At 45.0% G+C, this 23,217-nt stretch overlaps 29 non-coding genes across 29 annotated transcripts; all 29 read left to right on the forward strand.

Moving 5' to 3' along the window:
- The first annotated feature begins 1,235 nt into the window (after nt 1-1,235).
- On the forward strand, nt 1,236-1,354 carry LOC130398663 (5S ribosomal RNA). Its single transcript, XR_008901222.1, has one exon. It is a non-coding gene; the product is annotated as a 5S ribosomal RNA (ribosomal RNA).
- A 529-nt stretch (nt 1,355-1,883) lies between these two features.
- Nucleotides 1,884-2,002, forward strand: LOC130398664 (5S ribosomal RNA). Its single transcript, XR_008901223.1, has one exon. It is a non-coding gene; the product is annotated as a 5S ribosomal RNA (ribosomal RNA).
- A 529-nt stretch (nt 2,003-2,531) lies between these two features.
- LOC130398665 (5S ribosomal RNA) lies at nt 2,532-2,650 on the forward strand. Its single transcript, XR_008901224.1, has one exon. It is a non-coding gene; the product is annotated as a 5S ribosomal RNA (ribosomal RNA).
- Nucleotides 2,651-3,179: 529 nt separating this feature from the next.
- Nucleotides 3,180-3,298, forward strand: LOC130398666 (5S ribosomal RNA). Its single transcript, XR_008901225.1, has one exon. It is a non-coding gene; the product is annotated as a 5S ribosomal RNA (ribosomal RNA).
- Nucleotides 3,299-3,816: 518 nt separating this feature from the next.
- On the forward strand, nt 3,817-3,935 carry LOC130398667 (5S ribosomal RNA). The gene has a single exon (XR_008901226.1). It is a non-coding gene; the product is annotated as a 5S ribosomal RNA (ribosomal RNA).
- Nucleotides 3,936-4,464: 529 nt separating this feature from the next.
- On the forward strand, nt 4,465-4,583 carry LOC130394553 (5S ribosomal RNA). Its single transcript, XR_008897700.1, has one exon. It is a non-coding gene; the product is annotated as a 5S ribosomal RNA (ribosomal RNA).
- Nucleotides 4,584-5,101: 518 nt separating this feature from the next.
- Nucleotides 5,102-5,221, forward strand: LOC130395701 (5S ribosomal RNA). Its single transcript, XR_008898726.1, has one exon. It is a non-coding gene; the product is annotated as a 5S ribosomal RNA (ribosomal RNA).
- Nucleotides 5,222-5,882: 661 nt separating this feature from the next.
- On the forward strand, nt 5,883-6,002 carry LOC130394768 (5S ribosomal RNA). Its single transcript, XR_008897894.1, has one exon. It is a non-coding gene; the product is annotated as a 5S ribosomal RNA (ribosomal RNA).
- A 529-nt stretch (nt 6,003-6,531) lies between these two features.
- LOC130399627 (5S ribosomal RNA) lies at nt 6,532-6,650 on the forward strand. Its single transcript, XR_008902131.1, has one exon. It is a non-coding gene; the product is annotated as a 5S ribosomal RNA (ribosomal RNA).
- Nucleotides 6,651-10,181: 3,531 nt separating this feature from the next.
- LOC130400642 (5S ribosomal RNA) lies at nt 10,182-10,300 on the forward strand. The gene has a single exon (XR_008903120.1). It is a non-coding gene; the product is annotated as a 5S ribosomal RNA (ribosomal RNA).
- Nucleotides 10,301-10,818: 518 nt separating this feature from the next.
- Nucleotides 10,819-10,937, forward strand: LOC130399669 (5S ribosomal RNA). The gene has a single exon (XR_008902172.1). It is a non-coding gene; the product is annotated as a 5S ribosomal RNA (ribosomal RNA).
- Nucleotides 10,938-11,466: 529 nt separating this feature from the next.
- On the forward strand, nt 11,467-11,585 carry LOC130398668 (5S ribosomal RNA). Its single transcript, XR_008901227.1, has one exon. It is a non-coding gene; the product is annotated as a 5S ribosomal RNA (ribosomal RNA).
- A 529-nt stretch (nt 11,586-12,114) lies between these two features.
- LOC130395440 (5S ribosomal RNA) lies at nt 12,115-12,233 on the forward strand. Its single transcript, XR_008898496.1, has one exon. It is a non-coding gene; the product is annotated as a 5S ribosomal RNA (ribosomal RNA).
- Nucleotides 12,234-12,761: 528 nt separating this feature from the next.
- Nucleotides 12,762-12,880, forward strand: LOC130398669 (5S ribosomal RNA). Its single transcript, XR_008901228.1, has one exon. It is a non-coding gene; the product is annotated as a 5S ribosomal RNA (ribosomal RNA).
- A 519-nt stretch (nt 12,881-13,399) lies between these two features.
- LOC130398670 (5S ribosomal RNA) lies at nt 13,400-13,518 on the forward strand. Its single transcript, XR_008901229.1, has one exon. It is a non-coding gene; the product is annotated as a 5S ribosomal RNA (ribosomal RNA).
- A 528-nt stretch (nt 13,519-14,046) lies between these two features.
- On the forward strand, nt 14,047-14,165 carry LOC130398672 (5S ribosomal RNA). Its single transcript, XR_008901230.1, has one exon. It is a non-coding gene; the product is annotated as a 5S ribosomal RNA (ribosomal RNA).
- A 529-nt stretch (nt 14,166-14,694) lies between these two features.
- On the forward strand, nt 14,695-14,813 carry LOC130398673 (5S ribosomal RNA). The gene has a single exon (XR_008901231.1). It is a non-coding gene; the product is annotated as a 5S ribosomal RNA (ribosomal RNA).
- Nucleotides 14,814-15,332: 519 nt separating this feature from the next.
- Nucleotides 15,333-15,452, forward strand: LOC130395739 (5S ribosomal RNA). Its single transcript, XR_008898760.1, has one exon. It is a non-coding gene; the product is annotated as a 5S ribosomal RNA (ribosomal RNA).
- A 660-nt stretch (nt 15,453-16,112) lies between these two features.
- LOC130394873 (5S ribosomal RNA) lies at nt 16,113-16,231 on the forward strand. The gene has a single exon (XR_008897989.1). It is a non-coding gene; the product is annotated as a 5S ribosomal RNA (ribosomal RNA).
- A 520-nt stretch (nt 16,232-16,751) lies between these two features.
- Nucleotides 16,752-16,871, forward strand: LOC130395702 (5S ribosomal RNA). The gene has a single exon (XR_008898727.1). It is a non-coding gene; the product is annotated as a 5S ribosomal RNA (ribosomal RNA).
- Nucleotides 16,872-17,530: 659 nt separating this feature from the next.
- LOC130394624 (5S ribosomal RNA) lies at nt 17,531-17,649 on the forward strand. Its single transcript, XR_008897764.1, has one exon. It is a non-coding gene; the product is annotated as a 5S ribosomal RNA (ribosomal RNA).
- Nucleotides 17,650-18,168: 519 nt separating this feature from the next.
- Nucleotides 18,169-18,287, forward strand: LOC130401314 (5S ribosomal RNA). The gene has a single exon (XR_008903776.1). It is a non-coding gene; the product is annotated as a 5S ribosomal RNA (ribosomal RNA).
- Nucleotides 18,288-18,806: 519 nt separating this feature from the next.
- On the forward strand, nt 18,807-18,925 carry LOC130394583 (5S ribosomal RNA). The gene has a single exon (XR_008897727.1). It is a non-coding gene; the product is annotated as a 5S ribosomal RNA (ribosomal RNA).
- Nucleotides 18,926-19,444: 519 nt separating this feature from the next.
- On the forward strand, nt 19,445-19,563 carry LOC130395034 (5S ribosomal RNA). The gene has a single exon (XR_008898136.1). It is a non-coding gene; the product is annotated as a 5S ribosomal RNA (ribosomal RNA).
- A 519-nt stretch (nt 19,564-20,082) lies between these two features.
- LOC130395287 (5S ribosomal RNA) lies at nt 20,083-20,201 on the forward strand. The gene has a single exon (XR_008898361.1). It is a non-coding gene; the product is annotated as a 5S ribosomal RNA (ribosomal RNA).
- Nucleotides 20,202-20,720: 519 nt separating this feature from the next.
- On the forward strand, nt 20,721-20,839 carry LOC130394607 (5S ribosomal RNA). The gene has a single exon (XR_008897748.1). It is a non-coding gene; the product is annotated as a 5S ribosomal RNA (ribosomal RNA).
- A 520-nt stretch (nt 20,840-21,359) lies between these two features.
- On the forward strand, nt 21,360-21,478 carry LOC130398675 (5S ribosomal RNA). Its single transcript, XR_008901233.1, has one exon. It is a non-coding gene; the product is annotated as a 5S ribosomal RNA (ribosomal RNA).
- A 519-nt stretch (nt 21,479-21,997) lies between these two features.
- Nucleotides 21,998-22,116, forward strand: LOC130399811 (5S ribosomal RNA). Its single transcript, XR_008902309.1, has one exon. It is a non-coding gene; the product is annotated as a 5S ribosomal RNA (ribosomal RNA).
- A 529-nt stretch (nt 22,117-22,645) lies between these two features.
- On the forward strand, nt 22,646-22,765 carry LOC130395055 (5S ribosomal RNA). Its single transcript, XR_008898155.1, has one exon. It is a non-coding gene; the product is annotated as a 5S ribosomal RNA (ribosomal RNA).
- The last annotated feature ends 452 nt before the right edge of the window (nt 22,766-23,217 follow it).

A 23,217-nucleotide genomic window follows, 5' to 3' on the forward strand; every position in this document is an offset into this window, starting at 1 on the left:
TTTTCAACTCGAGCTCATTGACTCCGTGGCCTACCGTGGCGTACCGTGACCTGATGTTTACTGCCAACCGCTTTGGAGGATTTAAGCAACATACAAAAACTGACAACGTCTCTCAAAACTATTTTTGTGAAACATGAGGACAGTATAGTGATACTGCCAGCAGGGAGCACCAGAGAGCTGAACCGACAGTTGTACATTTCTTAAACTTTCACCAACACAAACACGCACGCTCACTTCAGATCATGGGAGGACGTCAAAAAATCACCACCCATTCTCTGACACTTTAACCGTTAACCTTGGTTCAAACATTTAACATCACACGCACACGCAGTGTATTTCAGATAATTAATGAATTCAGATGTCACAATGATCGTTTACATGGATAAGGAGTCCTACTGAATCAATTACTGCCGTTTATATCTAACTAATGATTGTTTTTGTAAAGTGTACGTCGAGCCTCAGCAGCTTTCTCACTCCTTATGTGCTACTGTATAAAACCTGGTTTTGCGCCTGCACTAATTGCTTACGGCCATACCACCCTGAACACGCCCGATCTCGTCTGATCTCGGAAGCTAAGCAGGGTCGGGCCTGGTTAGTACTTGGATGGGAACACGCCCGATCTCGTCTGATCTCGGAAGCTAAGCAGGGTCGGGCCTGGTTAGTACTTGGATGGGAGACCGCCTGGGAATACCAGGTGCTGTAAGCTTTTTCTTTTTCAACTCGAGCTCATTGCCTCCGTGGCCTACCGTGGCGTACCGTGACCTGATGTTTACTGCCAACCGCTTTGGAGGATTTAAGCAACATACAAAAACTGACAACGTCTCTCAAAACTATTTTTGTGAAACATGAGGACAGTATAGTGATACTGCCAGCAGGGAGCACCAGAGAGCTGAACCGACAGTTGTACATTTCTTAAACTTTCACCAACACAAACACGCACGCTCACTTCAGATCATGGGAGGACGTCAAAAAATCACCACCCATTCTCTGACACTTTAACCGTTAACCTTGGTTCAAACATTTAACATCACACGCACACGCAGTGTATTTCAGATAATTAATGAATTCAGATGTCACAATGATCGTTTACATGGATAAGGAGTCCTACTGAATCAATTACTGCCGTTTATATCTAACTAATGATTGTTTTTGTAAAAGTGTAACGTCGAGCCTCAGCAGCTTTCTCACTCCTTATGTGCTACTGTATAAAACCTGGTTTTGCGCCTGCACTAATTGCTTACGGCCATACCACCCTGAACACGCCCGATCTCGTCTGATCTCGGAAGCTAAGCAGGGTCGGGCCTGGTTAGTACTTGGATGGGAGACCGCCTGGGAATACCAGGTGCTGTAAGCTTTTTCTTTTTCAACTCGAGCTCATTGACTCCGTGGCCTACCGTGGCGTACCGTGACCTGATGTTTACTGCCAACCGCTTTGGAGGATTTAAGCAACATACAAAAACTGACAACGTCTCTCAAAACTATTTTTGTGAAACATGAGGACAGTATAGTGATACTGCCAGCAGGGAGCACCAGAGAGCTGAACCGACAGTTGTACATTTCTTAAACTTTCACCAACACAAACACGCACGCTCACTTCAGATCATGGGAGGACGTCAAAAAATCACCACCCATTCTCTGACACTTTAACCGTTAACCTTGGTTCAAACATTTAACATCACACGCACACGCAGTGTATTTCAGATAATTAATGAATTCAGATGTCACAATGATCGTTTACATGGATAAGGAGTCCTACTGAATCAATTACTGCCGTTTATATCTAACTAATGATTGTTTTTGTAAAAGTGTAACGTCGAGCCTCAGCAGCTTTCTCACTCCTTATGTGCTACTGTATAAAACCTGGTTTTGCGCCTGCACTAATTGCTTACGGCCATACCACCCTGAACACGCCCGATCTCGTCTGATCTCGGAAGCTAAGCAGGGTCGGGCCTGGTTAGTACTTGGATGGGAGACCGCCTGGGAATACCAGGTGCTGTAAGCTTTTTCTTTTTCAACTCGAGCTCATTGCCTCCGTGGCCTACCGTGGCGTACCGTGACCTGATGTTTACTGCCAACCGCTTTGGAGGATTTAAGCAACATACAAAAACTGACAACGTCTCTCAAAACTATTTTTGTGAAACATGAGGACAGTATAGTGATACTGCCAGCAGGGAGCACCAGAGAGCTGAACCGACAGTTGTACATTTCTTAAACTTTCACCAACACAAACACGCACGCTCACTTCAGATCATGGGAGGACGTCAAAAAATCACCACCCATTCTCTGACACTTTAACCGTTAACCTTGGTTCAAACATTTAACATCACACGCACACGCAGTGTATTTCAGATAATTAATGAATTCAGATGTCACAATGATCGTTTACATGGATAAGGAGTCCTACTGAATCAATTACTGCCGTTTATATCTAACTAATGATTGTTTTTGTAAGAGTGTAACGTCGAGCCTCAGCAGCTTTCTCACTCCTTATGTGCTACTGTATAAAACCTGGTTTTGCGCCTGCACTAATTGCTTACGGCCATACCACCCTGAACACGCCCGATCTCGTCTGATCTCGGAAGCTAAGCAGGGTCGGGCCTGGTTAGTACTTGGATGGGAGACCGCCTGGGAATACCAGGTGCTGTAAGCTTTTTCTTTTTCAACTCGAGCTCATTGACTCCGTGGCCTACCGTGGCGTACCGTGACCTGATGTTTACTGCCAACCGCTTTGGAGGATTTAAGCAACATACAAAAACTGACAACGTCTCTCAAAACTATTTTTGTGAAACATGAGGACAGTATAGTGATACTGCCAGCAGGGAGCACCAGAGAGCTGAACCGACAGTTGTACATTTCTTAAACTTTCACCAACACAAACACGCACGCTCACTTCAGATCATGGGAGGACGTCAAAAAATCACCACCCATTCTCTGACACTTTAACCGTTAACCTTGGTTCAAACATTTAACATCACACGCACACGCAGTGTATTTCAGATAATTAATGAATTCAGATGTCACAATGATCGTTTACATGGATAAGGAGTCCTACTGAATCAATTACTGCCGTTTATATCTAACTAATGATTGTTTTTGTAAGAGTGTAACGTCGAGCCTCAGCAGCTTTCTCACTCCTTATGTGCTACTGTATAAAACCTGGTTTTGCGCCTGCACTAATTGCTTACGGCCATACCACCCTGAACACGCCCGATCTCGTCTGATCTCGGAAGCTAAGCAGGGTCGGGCCTGGTTAGTACTTGGATGGGAGACCGCCTGGGAATACCAGGTGCTGTAAGCTTTTTCTTTTTCAACTCGAGCTCATTGACTCCGTGGCGTACCGTGACCTGATGTTTACTGCCAACCGCTTTGGAGGATTTAAGCAACATACAAAAACTGACAACGTCTCTCAAAACTATTTTTGTGAAACATGAGGACAGTATAGTGATACTGCCAGCAGGGAGCACCAGAGAGCTGAACCGACAGTTGTACATTTCTTAAACTTTCACCAACACAAACACGCACGCTCACTTCAGATCATGGGAGGACGTCAAAAATCACCACCCATTCTCTGACACTTTAACCGTTAACCTTGGTTCAAACATTTAACATCACACGCACACGCAGTGTATTTCAGATAATTAATGAATTCAGATGTCACAATGATCGTTTACATGGATAAGGAGTCCTACTGAATCAATTACTGCCGTTTATATCTAACTAATGATTGTTTTTGTAAAAGTGTAACGTCGAGCCTCAGCAGCTTTCTCACTCCTTATGTGCTACTGTATAAAACCTGGTTTTGCGCCTGCACTAATTGCTTACGGCCATACCACCCTGAACACGCCCGATCTCGTCTGATCTCGGAAGCTAAGCAGGGTCGGGCCTGGTTAGTACTTGGATGGGAGACCGCCTGGGAATACCAGGTGCTGTAAGCTTTTTCTTTTTCAACTCGAGCTCATTGACTCCGTGGCCTACCGTGGCGTACCGTGACCTGATGTTTACTGCCAACCGCTTTGGAGGATTTAAGCAACATACAAAAACTGACAACGTCTCTCAAAACTATTTTTGTGAAACATGAGGACAGTATAGTGATACTGCCAGCAGGGAGCACCAGAGAGCTGAACCGACAGTTGTACATTTCTTAAACTTTCACCAACACAAACACGCACGCTCACTTCAGATCATGGGAGGACGTCAAAAAATCACCACCCATTCTCTGACACTTTAACCGTTAACCTTGGTTCAAACATTTAACATCACACGCACACGCAGTGTATTTCAGATAATTAATGAATTCAGATGTCACAATGATCGTTTACATGGATAAGGAGTCCTACTGAATCAATTACTGCCGTTTATATCTAACTAATGATTGTTTTTGTAAGAGTGTAACGTCGAGCCTCAGCAGCTTTCTCACTCCTTATGTGCTACTGTATAAAACCTGGTTTTGCGCCTGCATTAATTGCTTACGGCCATACCACCCTGAACACGCCCGATATTGTCTGATCTCGGAAGTTAAGCAGGGTCGGGCCTGGTTAGTACTTGGATGGGAGACCGCCTGGGAATACCAGGTGCTGTAAGCTTTTTCTTTTTCAACTCGAGCTCATTGACTCCGTGGCGTACCGTGACCTGATGTTTACTGCCAACCGCTTTGGAGGATTTAAGCAACATACAAAACTGACAACGTCTCTCAAAACTATTTTTGTGAAACATGAGGACAGTATAGTGATACTGCCAGCAGGGAGCACCAGAGAGCTGAACCGACAGTTGTACATTTCTTAAACTTTCACCAACACAAACACGCACGCTCACTTCAGATCATGGGAGGACGTCAAAAAATCACCACCCATTCTCTGACACTTTAACCGTTAACCTTGGTTCGAACATTTAACATCACACGCACACGCAGTGTATTTCAGATAATTAATGAATTCAGATGTCACAATGATCGTTTACATGGATAAGGAGTCCTACTGAATCAATTACTGCCGTTTATATCTAACTAATGATTGTTTTTGTAAGAGTGTAACGTCGAGCCTCAGCAGCTTTCTCACTCCTTATGTGCTACTGTATAAAACCTGGTTTTGCGCCTGCACTATTTGCTTACGGCCATACCACCCTGAACACGCCCGATCTCATTTGATCGCGGTAGCTAAGCAGGGTCGGGCCTGGTTAGTACTTGGATGGGAGACCTCCTCAGAAGCCCAGGTTGCTGTAAGAAGTGACGGGTGTCACCAAAAGAAAAAAAAACAAAAACACGCCCGATCTCGTCTGAACTCGGGAGCTAAGCAGGGTCGTACTTGGATGGGAGACCGCCTGGGAGACCGCCTGGGAATACCAGGTGCGGTAAGCTTTTTCTTTTTCAACTCGAGCTCATTGCCTCCGTGGCCTACCGTGGCGTACCGTGACCTGATGTTTACTGCCAACCGCTTTGGAGGATTTAAGCAACATACAAAAACTGACAACGTCTCTCAAAACTATTTTTGTGAAACATGAGGACAGTATAGTGATACTGCCAGCAGGGAGCACCAGAGAGCTGAACCGACAGTTGTACATTTCTTAAACTTTCACCAACACAAACACGCACGCTCACTTCAGATCATGGGAGGACGTCAAAAAATCACCACCCATTCTCTGACACTTTAACCGTTAACCTTGGTTCCAACATTTAACATCACATGCACACGCAGTGTATTTCAGATAATTAATGAATTCAGATGTCACAATGATCGTTTACATGGATAAGGAGTCCTACTGAATCAATTACTGCCGTTTATATCTAACTAATGATTGTTTTTGTAAGAGTGTAACGTCGAGCCTCAGCAGCTTTCTCACTCCTTATGTGCTACTGTATAAAACCTGGTTTTGCGCCTGCACTAATTGCTTACGGCCATACCACCCTGAACACTGCCCGATCTCGTCTGATCTCGGAAGCTAAGCAGGGTCAGGCCTGGTTAGTACTTGGATGGGAGACCGCCTGGGAATACCAGGTGCTGTAAGCTTTTTCTTTTTCAACTCGAGCTCATTGCCTCCGTGGCCCAGCGTGGCGTACCGTGACCTGATGTTTACTGCCAACCGCTTTGGAGGATTTAAGCAACATACAAAAACTGACAACGTCTCTCAAAACTATTTTTGTGAAACATGAGGACAGTATAGTGATACTGCCAGCAGGGAGCACCAGAGAGCTGAACCGACAGTTGTACATTTCTTAAACTTTCACCAACACAAACACGCACGCTCACTTCAGATCATGGGAGGACGTCAAAAAATCACCACCCATTCTCTGACACTTTAACCGTTAACCTTGGTTCAAACATTTAACATCACACGCACACGCAGTGTATTTCAGATAATTAATGAATTCAGATGTCACAATGATCGTTTACATGGATAAGGAGTCCTACTGAATCAATTACTGCCGTTTATATCTAACTAATGATTGTTTTTGTAAAAGTGTAACGTCGAGCCTCAGCAGCTTTCTCACTCCTTATGTGCTACTGTATAAAACCTGGTTTTGCGCCTGCACTAATTGCTTACGGCCATACCACCCTGAACACTCCCGATCTCGTCTGATCTCGGAAGCTAAGCAGGGTCGGGCCTGGTTAGTACCTGGATGGGAGACCGCCTGGGAATACCAGGTGCTGTAAGCTTTTTCTTTTTCAACTCGAGCTCATTGCCTCCGTGGCCTACCGTGGCGTACCGTGACCTGATGTTTACTGCCAACCGCTTTGGAGGATTTAAGCAACATACAAAAACTGACAACGTCTCTCAAAACTATTTTTGTGAAACATGAGGACAGTATAGTGATACTGCCAGCAGGGAGCACCAGAGAGCTGAACCGACAGTTGTACATTTCTTAAACTTTCACCAACACAAACACGCACGCTCACTTCAGATCATGGGAGGACGTCAAAAAATCACCACCCATTCTCTGACACTTTAACCGTTAACCTTGGTTCCAACATTTAACATCACATGCACACGCAGTGTATTTCAGATAATTAATGAATTCAGATGTCACAATGATCGTTTACATGGATAAGGAGTCCTACTGAATCAATTACTGCCGTTTATATCTAACTAATGATTGTTTTTGTAAGAGTGTAACGTCGAGCCTCAGCAGCTTTCTCACTCCTTATGTGCTACTGTATAAAACCTGGTTTTGCGCCTGCACTAATTGCTTACGGCCATACCACCCTGAACACGCCCATTGAGGAAGTGATACGCCCATTGAGGAAGTGTTTGGTGTGCTTGAGTGGTGAGAGGAGGACGGTGTTGGAGCGAGGATTCTTTTGGTGGTAAATCAAGTATTTATAGATATTTTTTTGGTTAGTTTTGCGTCTAGTCGTTTATTCCCCCGACAGCTTGCTGTTTGGGGGAGTATTAGTATACTTTAGTTCGGTTTTTTTTCGATGTCTCACGCGGTTTCGAAAACTCGAATGGAAGACGGCATGGAACGGAACACGGCTCCTGCTGCGGTGACGGATGGTGGTTGTGTGGCGAAGAGGACATCGGAGGACGTACTAGGCGGGAGACCGGTGACTGCGGAGAGAGCAACAAGAGAGAAGGAGGACAAGGTTGCGGATGGTGGCCCGAGCTACTGCAGGGAGTTGTCTGTGGCTGTGGAGCTTGTGGGAGAGGAGAAAATCCCGATGATGGAGATGCTAAGGGCGATGCAGAGTGTATGTGGATTGGTCTTGGGATGTCGCTACCTCTCATTGAACCAATATGAAGTAACGATGAATCACCCCAACGGGAAGAGGCGATTGTTGGATGGTTTTAGGATAAGGGGGACCAGCGTCGTCGCAAAAGACTTGACTGCAGATGAGATGGTGGTGTCCTTTATGAGTCTACCAGTGTACATTACGGATGAGGAGATTCTGAAGAAGCTTGCGGACTGGGGTGTGGAGGCAGTTTCGCCGATTGCAAGGAGGAAGTGGCCTGGGATGACCATATGTGAGGGTACACGGTTTGTTAAGGTGAAGTTTAACAAGGAAGTACGGTCCTTGCCTTGGTCCACACGTTTTGACACTGAAAAGGGTGCTGAATATTTCCGAGTCATCCATGACAGACAATTAAAGGTGTGTAGATTGTGCATCCAGCCTGGACATATAGTGAGGGACTGTCCTGACTTCCTCTGTCGGAAGTGCGGGAAGCAGGGACACTATGCAAGGGAGTGTGTGGCTGTGATTAAATGCAGAGAGTGTGGTAATAGAAAGGGAAATTGTGTGTGTAAGGAGGAGCAGGTGGGAGGGGGTGCCCTCTCAGTTGACCCAGACTCAAGGGCTGTATCGTTGGAGAGTGAGGAAAGTGGAGGGGAAGAGAGTGCGGAAGAGGAGATGGAGCACGGGGAGCTGTCTGACGGGGAGACAGTCTTGGACAGTCAGCTACAGGTTGTGCTGAAGGACCCGGGTGTGGGGGGCATGGGGTTGCCCGGGGGGCAAAGCTCTCAAGGAGAGCTTTCCTCTCTACCGGCATCTGGGCACCCTACACCAGCGGAGGGCGTAGCCAAGGTGCCGCGGGGGTCTGGACAGTTGGGGAACGAGGCGGGACATGGCACGGGGGCTAGCCTAGAAGTGGATTTGGTTGTGTCAATGGCCCCGGCATCAGGGGGAGATGGGGGCACAGGGTTGGGGGGGGGCAGGAGCTCTCAAGCGGGGCTCCTCTCTTTACAGGCGCCCGGGTGGCCTACAGTAGAGGAAGATGCAGCCTGGGGGTCTTGTGCTGTGACTATTGAGGCTACAGCCGACGCGTCTCATTGGCGTGGTATGGCGCCTATAATTTCCCCCCCCACACTGGCTGATGGAAGGGAGAGGGAGAATAAGTCTGGGAATGAGGCGTTGGGTGTTTGTAGGGAGAGGGCGCCCAGGGTCAGACGCAGGAGAGGGGTTGATTCCGATGAGGAACAGAGGAACTTGAAAAAGAAAGGGGTACGTAAAAAAAAAAAATGATTTTAACAGTAATACCCACTCTGTGTCTTTTGATTTCAATGGTCACACTCACATCAATTAATATCAACGGTCTTAACAATATGGCGAAGTTTGATGAGGTGTTAATCAATTTTAAATCCGATATTTTAGTGCTGCAGGAAACAAACTGGACACAGGCTAAAATGCCAGAAATCAAGGAGAAATGGAGGGGACTGTTATTCGTCAATTGTGGGACGGCAAGATCGTGTGGTGTGGCAATACTTGTAAAGGAGGATGTGGTTGGGAATGTGAAGGAGGTTCTGAATGATGGGAAGGGGAGGATTTTCACAAGTATTTTGTTAGGAACAGCACTTTAGTCATGGTAACGGAATCAGGGACGTTACGATTTAGTGTGTAGTGTGGGCATTGTTTTTCCTGCTTGTTAAGACCTGGCAGACCACTCCGACGCAAATGTTTGTTGTGTATGATTAGGGTTAACCTCTCTATATGATTGTTGCGTACATTTGTGATTATCAACTGTCTGTATGTCTTCTGTGTGTCATACTGTGTTTGGTTATGACCGTAAAAGATTGTAAATTACTGTAAATACGGAATTTTAATAAAAAAAAAAAAAAAAAAAAAAAAAACACGCCCGATCTCGTCTGATCTCGGAAGCTAAGCAAGGTCGGGCCTGGTTAGTACTTGGATGGGAGACCACCTGGGAATACCAGGTGCTGTAAGCATTTTCTTTTTCAACTCGAGCTCATTGACTCCGTGGCCTACCGTGGCGTACCGTGACCTGATGTTTACTGCCAACCGCTTTGGAGGATTTAAGCAACATACAAAAACTGACAACGTCTCTCAAAACTATTTTTGTGAAACATGAGGACAGTATAGTGATACTGCCAGCAGGGAGCACCAGAGAGCTGAACCGACAGTTGTACATTTCTTAAACTTTCACCAACACAAACACGCACGCTCACTTCAGATCATGGGAGGACGTCAAAAAATCACCACCCATTCTCTGACACTTTAACCGTTAACCTTGGTTCAAACATTTAACATCACACGCACACGCAGTGTATTTCAGATAATTAATGAATTCAGATGTCACAATGATCGTTTACATGGATAAGGAGTCCTACTGAATCAATTACTGCCGTTTATATCTAACTAATGATTGTTTTTGTAAGAGTGTAACGTCGAGCCTCAGCAGCTTTCTCACTCCTTATGTGCTACTGTATAAAACCTGGTTTTGCGCCTGCACTAATTGCTTACGGCCATACCACCCTGAACACGCCCGATCTCGCTTGATCTCGGAAGCTAAGCAGGGTCGGGCCTGGTTAGTACTTGGATGGGAGACCGCCTGGGAATACCAGGTGCTGTAAGCTTTTTCTTTTTCAACTCGAGCTCATTGACTCCGTGGCGTACCGTGACCTGATGTTTACTGCCAACCGCTTTGGAGGATTTAAGCAACATACAAAAACTGACAACGTCTCTCAAAACTATTTTCGTGAAACATGAGGACAGTATAGTGATACTGCCAGCAGGGAGCACCAGAGAGCTGAACCGACAGTTGTACATTTCTTAAACTTTCACCAACACAAACACGCACGCTCACTTCAGATCATGGGAGGACGTCAAAAAATCACCACCCATTCTCTGACACTTTAACCGTTAACCTTGGTTCAAACATTTAACATCACACGCACACGCAGTGTATTTCAGATAATTAATGAATTCAGATGTCACAATGATCGTTTACATGGATAAGGAGTCCTACTGAATCAATTACTGCGTTTATATCTAACTAATGATTGTTTTTGTAAGAGTGTAACGTCGAGCCTCAGCAGCTTTCTCACTCCTTATGTGCTACTGTATAAAACCTGGTTTTGCGCCTGCACTAATTGCTTACGGCCATACCACCCTGAACACGCCCGATCTCGTTTGATCTCGGAAGCTAAGCAGGGTCGGGCCTGGTTAGTACTTGGATGGGAGACCGCCTGGGAATACCAGGTGCTGTAAGCTTTTTCTTTTTCAACTCGAGCTCATTGCCTCCGTGGCCTACCGTGGCGTACCGTGACCTGATGTTTACTGCCAACCGCTTTGGAGGATTTAAGCAACATACAAAAACTGACAACGTCTCTCAAAACTATTTTTGTGAAACATGAGGACAGTATAGTGATACTGCCAGCAGGGAGCACCAGAGAGCTGAACCGACAGTTGTACATTTCTTAAACTTTCACCAACACAAACACGCACGCTCACTTCAGATCATGGGAGGACGTCAAAAAATCACCACCCATTCTCTGACACTTTAACCGTTAACCTTGGTTCAAACATTTAACATCACACGCACACGCAGTGTATTTCAGATAATTAATGAATTCAGATGTCACAATGATCGTTTACATGGATAAGGAGTCCTACTGAATCAATTACTGCCGTTTATATCTAACTAATGATTGTTTTTGTAAAAGTGTAACGTCGAGCCTCAGCAGCTTTCTCACTCCTTATGTGCTACTGTATAAAACCTGGTTTTGCGCCTGCACTAATTGCTTACGGCCATACCACCCTGAACACGCCCGATCTCGTCTGATCTCGGAAGCTAAGCAGGGTCGGGCCTGGTTAGTACTTGGATGGGAGACCGCCTGGGAATACCAGGTGCTGTAAGCTTTTTCTTTTTCAACTCGAGCTCATTGCCTCCGTGGCCTACCGTGGCGTACCGTGACCTGATGTTTACTGCCAAACGCTTTGGAGGATTTAAGCAACATACAAAAACTGACAACGTCTCTCAAAACTATATTTGTGAAACATGAGGACAGTATAGTGATACTGCCAGCAGGGAGCACCAGAGAGCTGAACCGACAGTTGTACATTTCTTAAACTTTCACCAACACAAACACGCACGCTCACTTCAGATCATGGGAGGACGTCAAAAAATCACCACCCATTCTCTGACACTTTAACCGTTAACCTTGGTTCAAACATTTAACATCACACGCACACGCAGTGTATTTCAGATAATTAATGAATTCAGATGTCACAATGATCGTTTACATGGATAAGGAGTCCTACTGAATCAATTACTGCCGTTTATATCTAACTGATGATTGTTTTTGTAAAAGTGTAACGTTGAGCCTCAGCAGCTTTCTCACTCCTTATGTGCTACTGTATAAAACCTGGTTTTGCGCCTGCACTAATTGCATACGGCCATACAACCCTGAACACGCACGATCTCGTCTGAACTCGGTAGCTAAGCAGGGTCGGGCCTGGTTAGTACTTGGATGGGTGACCGCCTGGGAATACCAGGTGCTGTAAGCATTTTCTTTTTCAACTCGAGCTCATTGACTCCGTGGCCTACCGTGGCGTACCGTGACCTGATGTTTACTGCCAACCGCTTTGGAGGATTTAAGCAACATACAAAAACTGACAACGTCTCTCAAAACTATTTTTGTGAAACATGAGGACAGTATAGTGATACTGCCAGCAGGGAGCACCAGAGAGCTGAACCGACAGTTGTACATTTCTTAAACTTTCACCAACACAAACACGCACGCTCACTTCAGATCATGGGAGGACGTCAAAAAATCACCACCCATTCTCTGACACTTTAACCGTTAACCTTGGTTCAAACATTTAACATCACACGCACACGCAGTGTATTTCAGATAATTAATGAATTCAGATGTCACAATGATCGTTTACATGGATAAGGAGTCCTACTGAATCAATTACTGCCGTTTATATCTAACTAATGATTGTTTTTGTAAAAGTGTAACGTCAAGCCTCAGCAGCTTTCTCACTCCTTATGTGCTACTGTATAAAACCTGGTTTTGCGCCTGCACTAATGCTTACGGCCATACCACCCTGAACACGCCCGATCTCGTCTGATCTCGGAAGCTAAGCAGGGTCGGGCCTGGTTAGTACTTGGATGGGAGACCGCCTGGGAATACCAGGTGCTGTAAGCTTTTTCTTTTTCAACTCGAGCTCATTGACTCCGTGGCGTACCGTGACCTGATGTTTACTGCCAACCGCTTTGGAGGATTTAAGCAACATACAAAAACTGACAACGTCTCTCAAAACTATTTTTGTGAAACATGAGGACAGTATAGTGATACTGCCAGCAGGGAGCACCAGAGAGCTGAACCGACAGTTGTACATTTCTTAAACTTTCACCAACACAAACACGCACGCTCACTTCAGATCATGGGAGGACGTCAAAAAATCACCACCCATTCTCTGACACTTTAACCGTTAACCTTGGTTCAAACATTTAACATCACACGCACACGCAGTGTATTTCAGATAATTAATGAATTCAGATGTCACAATGATCGTTTACATGGATAAGGAGTCCTACTGAATCAATTACTGCCGTTTATATCTAACTAATGATTGTTTTTGTAAAAGTGTAACGTCGAGCCTCAGCAGCTTTCTCACTCCTTATGTGCTACTGTATAAAACCTGGTTTTGCGCCTGCACTAATTGCTTACGGCCATACCACCCTGAACACGCCCGATCTCGTCTGATCTCGGAAGCTAAGCAGGGTCGGGCCTGGTTAGTACTTGGATGGGAGACCGCCTGGGAATACCAGGTGCTGTAAGCTTTTTCTTTTTCAACTCGAGCTCATTGCCTCCGTGGCCTACCGTGGCGTACCGTGACCTGATGTTTACTGCCAACCGCTTTGGAGGATTTAAGCAACATACAAAAACTGACAACGTCTCTCAAAACTATTTTTGTGAAACATGAGGACAGTATAGTGATACTGCCAGCAGGGAGCACCAGAGAGCTGAACCGACAGTTGTACATTTCTTAAACTTTCACCAACACAAACACGCACGCTCACTTCAGATCATGGGAGGACGTCAAAAAATCACCACCCATTCTCTGACACTTTAACCGTTAACCTTGGTTCAAACATTTAACATCACACGCACACGCAGTGTATTTCAGATAATTAATGAATTCAGATGTCACAATGATCGTTTACATGGATAAGGAGTCCTACTGAATCAATTACTGCCGTTTATATCTAACTAATGATTGTTTTTGTAAGAGTGTAACGTCGAGCCTCAGCAGCTTTCTCACTCCTTATGTGCTACTGTATAAAACCTGGTTTTGCGCCTGCACTATTGCTTACGGCCATACCACCCTGAACACGCCCGATCTCGTCTGATCTCGGAAGCTAAGCAGGGTCGGGCCTGGTTAGTACTTGGATGGGAGACCGCCTGGGAATACCAGGTGCTGTAAGCTTTTTCTTTTTCAACTCGAGCTCATTGCCTCCGTGGCCTACCGTGGCGTACCGTGACCTGATGTTTACTGCCAACCGCTTTGGAGGATTTAAGCAACATACAAAAACTGACAACGTCTCTCAAAACTATTTTTGTGAAACATGAGGACAGTATAGTGATACTGCCAGCAGGGAGCACCAGAGAGCTGAACCGACAGTTGTACATTTCTTAAACTTTCACCAACACAAACACGCACGCTCACTTCAGATCATGGGAGGACGTCAAAAAATCACCACCCATTCTCTGACACTTTAACCGTTAACCTTGGTTCAAACATTTAACATCACACGCACACGCAGTGTATTTCAGATAATTAATGAATTCAGATGTCACAATGATCGTTTACATGGATAAGGAGTCCTACTGAATCAATTACTGCCGTTTATATCTAACTAATGATTGTTTTTGTAAGAGTGTAACGTCGAGCCTCAGCAGCTTTCTCACTCCTTATGTGCTACTGTATAAAACCTGGTTTTGCGCCTGCACTAATTGCTTACGGCCATACCACCCTGAACACGCCCGATCTCGTCTGATCTCGGAAGCTAAGCAGGGTCGGGCCTGGTTAGTACTTGGATGGGAGACCGCCTGGGAATACCAGGTGCTGTAAGCTTTTTCTTTTTCAACTCGAGCTCATTGACTCCGTGGCGTACCGTGACCTGATGTTTACTGCCAACCGCTTTGGAGGATTTAAGCAACATACAAAAACTGACAACGTCTCTCAAAACTATTTTTGTGAAACATGAGGACAGTATAGTGATACTGCCAGCAGGGAGCACCAGAGAGCTGAACCGACAGTTGTACATTTCTTAAACTTTCACCAACACAAACACGCACGCTCACTTCAGATCATGGGAGGACGTCAAAAAATCACCACCCATTCTCTGACACTTTAACCGTTAACCTTGGTTCGAACATTTAACATCACACGCACACGCAGTGTATTTCAGATAATTAATGAATTCAGATGTCACAATGATCGTTTACATGGATAAGGAGTCCTACTGAATCAATTACTGCCGTTTATATCTAACTAATGATTGTTTTTGTAAGAGTGTAACGTCGAGCCTCAGCAGCTTTCTCACTCCTTATGTGCTACTGTATAAAACCTGGTTTTGCGCCTGCACTATTTGCTTATGGCCATACCACCCTGAACACGCCCGATCTCATCTGATCGCGGTAGCTAAGCAGGGTCGGGCCTGGTTAGTACTTGGATGGGAGACCTCCTCAGAAGCCCAGGTTGCTGTAAGAAGTGACGGGTGTCACCAAAAGAAAAAAAAAAAAAAACAAGGCCGATCTCGTCTGAACTCGGGAGCTAAGCAGGGTCGGGCCTGGTTAGTACTTGGATGGGAGACCGACTGGGAATACCAGGTGCTGTAAGCTTTTTCTTTTTCAACTCGAGCTCATTGACTCCGTGGCCTACCGTGGCGTACCGTGACCTGATGTTTACTGCCAACCGCTTTGGAGGATTTAAGCAACATACAAAAACTGACAACGTCTCTCAAAACTATTTTTGTGAAACATGAGGACAGTATAGTGATACTGCCAGCAGGGAGCACCAGAGAGCTGAACCGACAGTTGTACATTTCTTAAACTTTCACCAACACAAACACGCACGCTCACTTCAGATCATGGGAGGACGTCAAAAAATCACCACCCATTCTCTGACACTTTAACCGTTAACCTTGGTTCAAACATTTAACATCACACGCACACGCAGTGTATTTCAGATAATTAATGAATTCAGATGTCACAATGATCGTTTACATGGATAAGGAGTCCTACTGAATCAATTACTGCCGTTTATATCTAACTAATGATTGTTTTTGTAAGAGTGTAACGTCGAGCCTCAGCAGCTTTCTCACTCCTTATGTGCTACTGTATAAAACCTGGTTTTGCGCCTGCACTAATTGCTTACGGCCATACCACCCTGAACACGCCCGATATTGTCTGATCTCGGAAGCTAAGCAGGGTCGGGCCTGGTTAGTACTTGGATGGGAGACCGCCTGGGAATACCAGGTGCTGTAAGCTTTTTCTTTTTCAACTCGAGCTCATTGACTCCGTGGCGTACCGTGACCTGATGTTTACTGCCAACCGCTTTGGAGGATTTAAGCAACATACAAAAACTGACAACGTCTCTCAAAACTATTTTTGTGAAACATGAGGACAGTATAGTGATACTGCCAGCAGGGAGCACCAGAGAGCTGAACCGACAGTTGTACATTTCTTAAACTTTCACCAACACAAACACGCACGCTCACTTCAGATCATGGGAGGACGTCAAAAAATCACCACCCATTCTCTGACACTTTAACCGTTAACCTTGGTTCGAAACATTTAACATCACACGCACACGCAGTGTATTTCAGATAATTAATGAATTCAGATGTCACAATGATCGTTTACATGGATAAGGAGTCCTACTGAATCAATTACTGCCGTTTATATCTAACTAATGATTGTTTTTGTAAGAGTGTAACGTCGAGCCTCAGCAGCTTTCTCACTCCTTATGTGCTACTGTATAAAACCTGGTTTTGCGCCTGCACTATTTGCTTACGGCCATACCACCCTGAACACGCCCGATCTCATTTGATCGCGGTAGCTAAGCAGGGTCGGGCCTGGTTAGTACTTGGATGGGAGACCTCCTCAGAAGCCCAGGTTGCTGTAAGAAGTGACGGGTGTCACCAAAAGAAAAAAAAAAAAAACACGCCCGATCTCGTCTCAACTCGGGAGCTAAGCAGGGTCGGGCCTGGTTAATACTTGGATGGGAGACCGCCTGGGAATACCAGGTGCTGTAAGCATTTTCTTTTTCAACTCGAGCTCATTGACTCCGTGGCCTACCGTGGCGTACCGTGACCTGATGTTTACTGCCAACCGCTTTGGAGGATTTAAGCAACATACAAAAACTGACAACGTCTCTCAAAACTATTTTTGTGAAACATGAGGACAGTATAGTGATACTGCCAGCAGGGAGCACCAGAGAGCTGAACCGACAGTTGTACATTTCTTAAACTTTCACCAACACAAACACGCACGCTCACTTCAGATCATGGGAGGACGTCAAAAAATCACCACCCATTCTCTGACACTTTAACCGTTAACCTTGGTTCAAACATTTAACATCACACGCACACGCAGTGTATTTCAGATAATTAATGAATTCAGATGTCACAATGATCGTTTACATGGATAAGGAGTCCTACTGAATCAATTACTGCCGTTTATATCTAACTAATGATTGTTTTTGTAAGAGTGTAACGTCGAGCCTCAGCAGCTTTCTCACTCCTTATGTGCTACTGTATAAAACCTGGTTTTGCGCCTGCATTAATTGCTTACGGCCATACCACCCTGAACACGCCCGATATCGTCTGATCTCGGAAGTTAAGCAGGGTCGGGCCTGGTTACTACTTGGATGGGAGACCGCCTGGGAATACCAGGTGCTGTAAGCTTTTTCTTTTTCAACTCGAGCTCATTGACTCCGTGGCGTACCGTGACCTGATGTTTACTGCCAACCGCTTTGGAGGATTTAAGCAACATACAAAAACTGACAACGTCTCTCAAAACTATTTTTGTGAAACATGAGGACAGTATAGTGATACTGCCAGCAGGGAGCACCAGAGAGCTGAACCGACAGTTGTACATTTCTTAAACTTTCACCAACACAAACACGCACGCTCACTTCAGATCATGGGAGGACGTCAAAAAATCACCACCCATTCTCTGACACTTTAACCGTTATCCTTGGTTCAAACATTTAACATCACACGCACACGCAGTGTATTTCAGATAATTAATGAATTCAGATGTCACAATGATCGTTTACATGGATAAGGAGTCCTTCTGAATCAATTACTGCCGTTTATATCTAACTAATGATTGTTTTTGTAAGAGTGTAACGTCGAGCCTCAGCAACTTTCTCACTCCTTATGTGCTACTGTATAAAACCTGGTTTTGCGCCTGCACTAGTTGGTTACGGCCATACCACCCTGAACACGCCCGATCTCGTCTGATCTCGGAAGCTAAGCAGGGTCGGGCCTGGTTAGTACTTGTATGGGAGACCGCCTGGGAATACCAGGTGCTGTAAGCATTTTCTTTTTCAACTCGAGCTCATTGACTCCGTGGCGTACCGTGACCTGATGTTTACTGCCAACCGCTTTGGAGGATTTAAGCAACATACAAAAACTGACAACGTCTCTCAAAACTATTTTTGTGAAACATGAGGACAGTATAGTGATACTGCCAGCAGGGAGCACCAGAGAGCTGAACCGACAGTTGTACATTTCTTAAACTTTCACCAACACAAACACGCACGCTCACTTCAGATCATGGGAGGACGTCAAAAAATCACCACCCATTCTCTGACACTTTAACCGTTAACCTTGGTTCAAACATTTAACATCACACGCACACGCAGTGTATTTCAGATAATTAATGAATTCAGATGTCACAATGATCGTTTACATGGATAAGGAGTCCTACTGAATCAATTACTGCCGTTTATATCTAACTAATGATTGTTTTTGTAAGAGTGTAACGTCGAGCCTCAGCAGCTTTCTCACTCCTTATGTGCTACTGTATAAAACCTGGTTTTGCGCCTGCACTAATTGCTTACGGCCATACCACCCTGAACACACCCGATCTCGCCTGATCTAGGAAGCTAAGCAGGGTCGGGCCTGGTTAGTACTTGGATGGGAGACCGCCTGGGAATACCAGGTGCTGTAAGCATTTTCTTTTTCAACTCAAGCTCATTGACTCCGTGGCGTACCGTGACCTGATGTTTACTGCCAACCGCTTTGGAGGATTTAAGCAACATACAAAAACTGACAACGTCTCTCAAAACTGTTTTTGTGAAACATGAGGACAGTATAGTGATACTGCCAGCAGGGAGCACCAGAGAGCTGAACCGACAGTTGTACATTTCTTAAACTTTCACCAACACAAACACGCACGCTCACTTCAAATCATGGGAGGACGTCAAAAAATCACCACCCATTCTCTGACACTTTAACCGTTAACCTTGGTTCAAACATTTAACATCACACGCACACGCAGTGTTTTTCAGATAATTAATGAATTCAGATGTCACAATGATGGTTTACATGGATAAGGAGTCCTACTGAATCAATTACTGCCGTTTATATCTAACTAATGATTGTTTTTGTAAGAGTGTAACGTCGGGCCTCAGCAGCTTTCTCACTCCTTATGTGCTACTGTATGAAACCTGGTTTTGCGCCTGCACTAATTGCTTACGGCCATACCACCCTGAACACGCCTGATCTCGTCTGATCTCGGAAGCTAAGCAGGGTCGGCTCTGGTTAGTACCTGGATGGGAGACCGCCTGGGAATACCAGGTGCTGTAAGCTATTTTTTTTTCAACTCGAGCTCATTGACTCCGTGGCGTACCGTGACCTGATGTTTACTGCCAACCGCTTTGGAGGATTTAAGCAACATACAAAAACTGACAACGTCTCTCAAAACTATTTTTGTGAAACATGAGGACAGTATAGTGATACTGCCAGCAGGGAGCACCAGAGAGCTGAACCGACAGTTGTACATTTCTTAAACTTTCACCAACACAAACACGCACGCTCACTTCAGATCATGGGAGGACGTCAAAAAATCACCACCCATTCTCTGACACTTTAACCGTTAACCTTGGTTCAAACATTTAACATCACACGCACACGCAGTGTTTTTCAGATAATTAATGAATTCAGATGTCACAATGATGGTTTACATGGATAAGGAGTCCTACTGAATCAATTACTGCCGTTTATATCTAACTAATGATTGTTTTTGTAAGAGTGTAACGTCGGGCCTCAGCAGCTTTCTCACTCCTTATGTGCTACTGTATGAAACCTGGTTTTGCGCCTGCACTAATTGCTTACGGCCATACCACCCTGAACACGCCCGATCTCGTCTGATCTCGGAAGCTAAGCAGGGTCGGGCCTGCTTATTACTTGGCTGGGAGTCCGCCTGGGAATACCAGGTGCTGTAAGCTTTTTCTTTTTCAACTCGAGCTCATTGACTCCGTGGCGTACCGTGACCTGATGTTTACTGCCAACCGCTTTGGAGGATTTAAGCAACATACAAAAACTGACAACGTCTCTCAAAACTGTTTTTGTGAAACATGAGGACAGTATAGTGATACTGCCAGCAGGGAGCACCAGAGAGCTGAACCGACAGTTGTACATTTCTTAAACTTTCACCAACACAAACACGCACGCTCACTTCAGATCATGGGAGGACGTCAAAAAATCCCCACCCATTCTCTGACACTTTAACCCTTAACCTTGGTTCAAACATTTAACATCACACGCACACGCAGTGTATTTCAGATAATTAATGAATTCAGATGTCACAATGATCGTTTACATGGATAAGGAGTCCTACTGAATCAATTACTGCCGTTTATATCTAACTAATGATTGTTTTTGTAAAAGTGTAACGTCGAGCCTCAGCAGCTCTCTCACTCCTTATGTGCTACTGTATAAAACCTGGTTTTGCGCCTGCACTATTTGCTTACGGCCATTCCACCCTGAACACGCCCGATCTTGTCTGAACTCGGAAGCTAAGCAGGGTCGGGCCTGGTTAGTACATGGATGGGAGACCGCCTGGGAATACCAGGTGCTGTAAGCTTTTTCTTTTTCAACTCGAGCTCATTGACTCCGTGGCGTACCGTGACCTGATGTTTACTGCCAACCGCTTTGGAGGATTTAAGCAACATACAAAAACTGACAACGTCTCTCAAAACTATTTTTGTGAAACATGAGGACAGTATAGTGATACTGCCAGCAGGGAGCACCAGAGAGCTGAACCGACAGTTGTACATTTCTTAAACTTTCACCAACACAAACACGCACGCTCACTTCAGATCATGGGAGGACGTCAAAAAATCACCACCCATTCTCTGACACTTTAACCGTTAACCTTGGTTCAAACATTTAACATCACACGCACACGCAGTGTATTTCAGATAATTAATGAATTCAGATGTCACAATGATCGTTTACATGGATAAGGAGTCCTACTGAATCAATTACTGCCGTTTATATCTAACTAATGATTGTTTTTGTAAGAGTGTAACGTCGAGCCTCAGCAGCTTTCTCACTCCTTATGTGCTACTGTATAAAACCTGGTTTTGCGCCTTGCACTAATTGCTTACGGCCATACCACCCTGAACACGCCCGATCTCGTCTGATCTCGGAAGCTAAGCAGGGTCGGGCCTGGTTAGTACTTGGATGGGAGACCGCCTGGGAATACCAGGTGCTGTAAGCTTTTTCTTTTTCAACTCGAGCTCATTGACTCCGTGGTGTACCGTGACCTGATGTTTACTGCCAACCGCTTTGGAGGATTTAAGCAACATACAAAAACTGACAACGTCTCTCAAAACTGTTTTTGTGAAACATGAGGACAGTATAGTGATACTGCCAGCAGGGAGCACCAGAGAGCTGAACCGACAGTTGTACATTTCTTAAACTTTCACCAACACAAACACTCACGCTCACTTCAGATCATGGGAGGACGTCAAAAAATCACCACCCATTCTCTGACACTTTAACCGTTAACCTTGGTTCAAACATTTAACATCACACGCACACGCAGTGTATTTCAGATAATTAATGAATTCAGATGTCACAATGATCGTTTACATGGATAAGGAGTCCTACTGAATCAATTACTGCCGTTTATATCTAACTAATGATTGTTTTTGTAAAAGTGTAACGTCGAGCCTCAGCAGCTTTCTCACTCCTTATGTGCTACTGTATAAAACCTGGTTTTGCGCCTGCACTAATTGCTTACGGCCATACCACCCTGAACACGCCCGATCTCGTCTGAACTCGGAAGCTAAGCAGGGTCGGGCCTGGTTAGTACTTGGAAGGGAGACCGCCTGGGAATACCAGGTGCTGTAAGCTTTTTCTTTTTCAACTCGAGCTCATTGACTCCGTGGCCTACCGTGGCGTACCGTGACCTGATGTTTACTGCCAACCGCTTTGGAGGATTTAAGCAACATACAAAAACTGACAACGTCTCTCAAAACTATTTTTGTGAAACATGAGGACAGTATAGTGATACTGCCAGCAGGGAGCACCAGAGAGCTGAACCGACAGTTGTACATTTCTTAAACTTTCACCAACACAAACACGCACGCTCACTTCAGATCATGGGAGGACGTCAAAAAATCACCACCCATTCTCTGACACTTTAACCGTTAACCTTGGTTCAAACATTTAACATCACACGCACACGCAGTGTATTTCAGATAATTAATGAATTCAGATGTCACAATGATCGTTTACATGGATAAGGAGTCCTACTGAATCAATTACTGCCGTTTATATCTAACTAATGATTGTTTTTGTAAAAGTGTAACGTCGAGCCTCAGCAGCTTTCTCACTCCTTATGTGCTACTGTATAAAACCTGGTTTTGCGCCTGCACTAATTGGTTACGGCCATACCACCCTGAACACGCCCGATCTCGTCTGATCTCGGAAGCTAAGCAGGGTCGGGCCTGGTTAGTACTTGGATGGGAGACCTCCTCAGAAGCCCAGGTTGCTGTAAGTAGTGACGGGTGTCACCAAAAAGAAAAAAAATAAAACACGCCCGATCTCGTCTGATCTCGGAAGCTAAGCAGGGTCGGGCCTGGTTAGTACTTGGATGGGAGACTGCCTGGGAATACTAGGTGCTGTAAGCATTTTCTTTTTCAACTCGAGCTCATTGCCTCCGTGGCCTACCGTGGCGTACCGTGACCTGATGTTTACTGCCAACCGCATTGGAGGATTTAAGCAACATACAAAAACTGACAACGTCTCTCAAAACTATTTTTTGTGAAACATGAGGACAGTATAGTGATACTGCCAGCAGGGAGCACCAGATAGCTGAACCGACAGTTGTACATTTCTTAAACTTTCACCAACACAAACACGCACGCTCACTTCAGATCATGGGAGGACGTCAAAAAATCACCACCCATTCTCTGACACTTTAACCGTTAACCTTGGTTCAAACATTTAACA

The sequence above is a fragment of the Gadus chalcogrammus genome, chromosome 12 (genome assembly GCF_026213295.1).
Source record: "Gadus chalcogrammus isolate NIFS_2021 chromosome 12, NIFS_Gcha_1.0, whole genome shotgun sequence".
NCBI classification, from domain to species: domain Eukaryota; kingdom Metazoa; phylum Chordata; class Actinopteri; order Gadiformes; family Gadidae; genus Gadus; species Gadus chalcogrammus.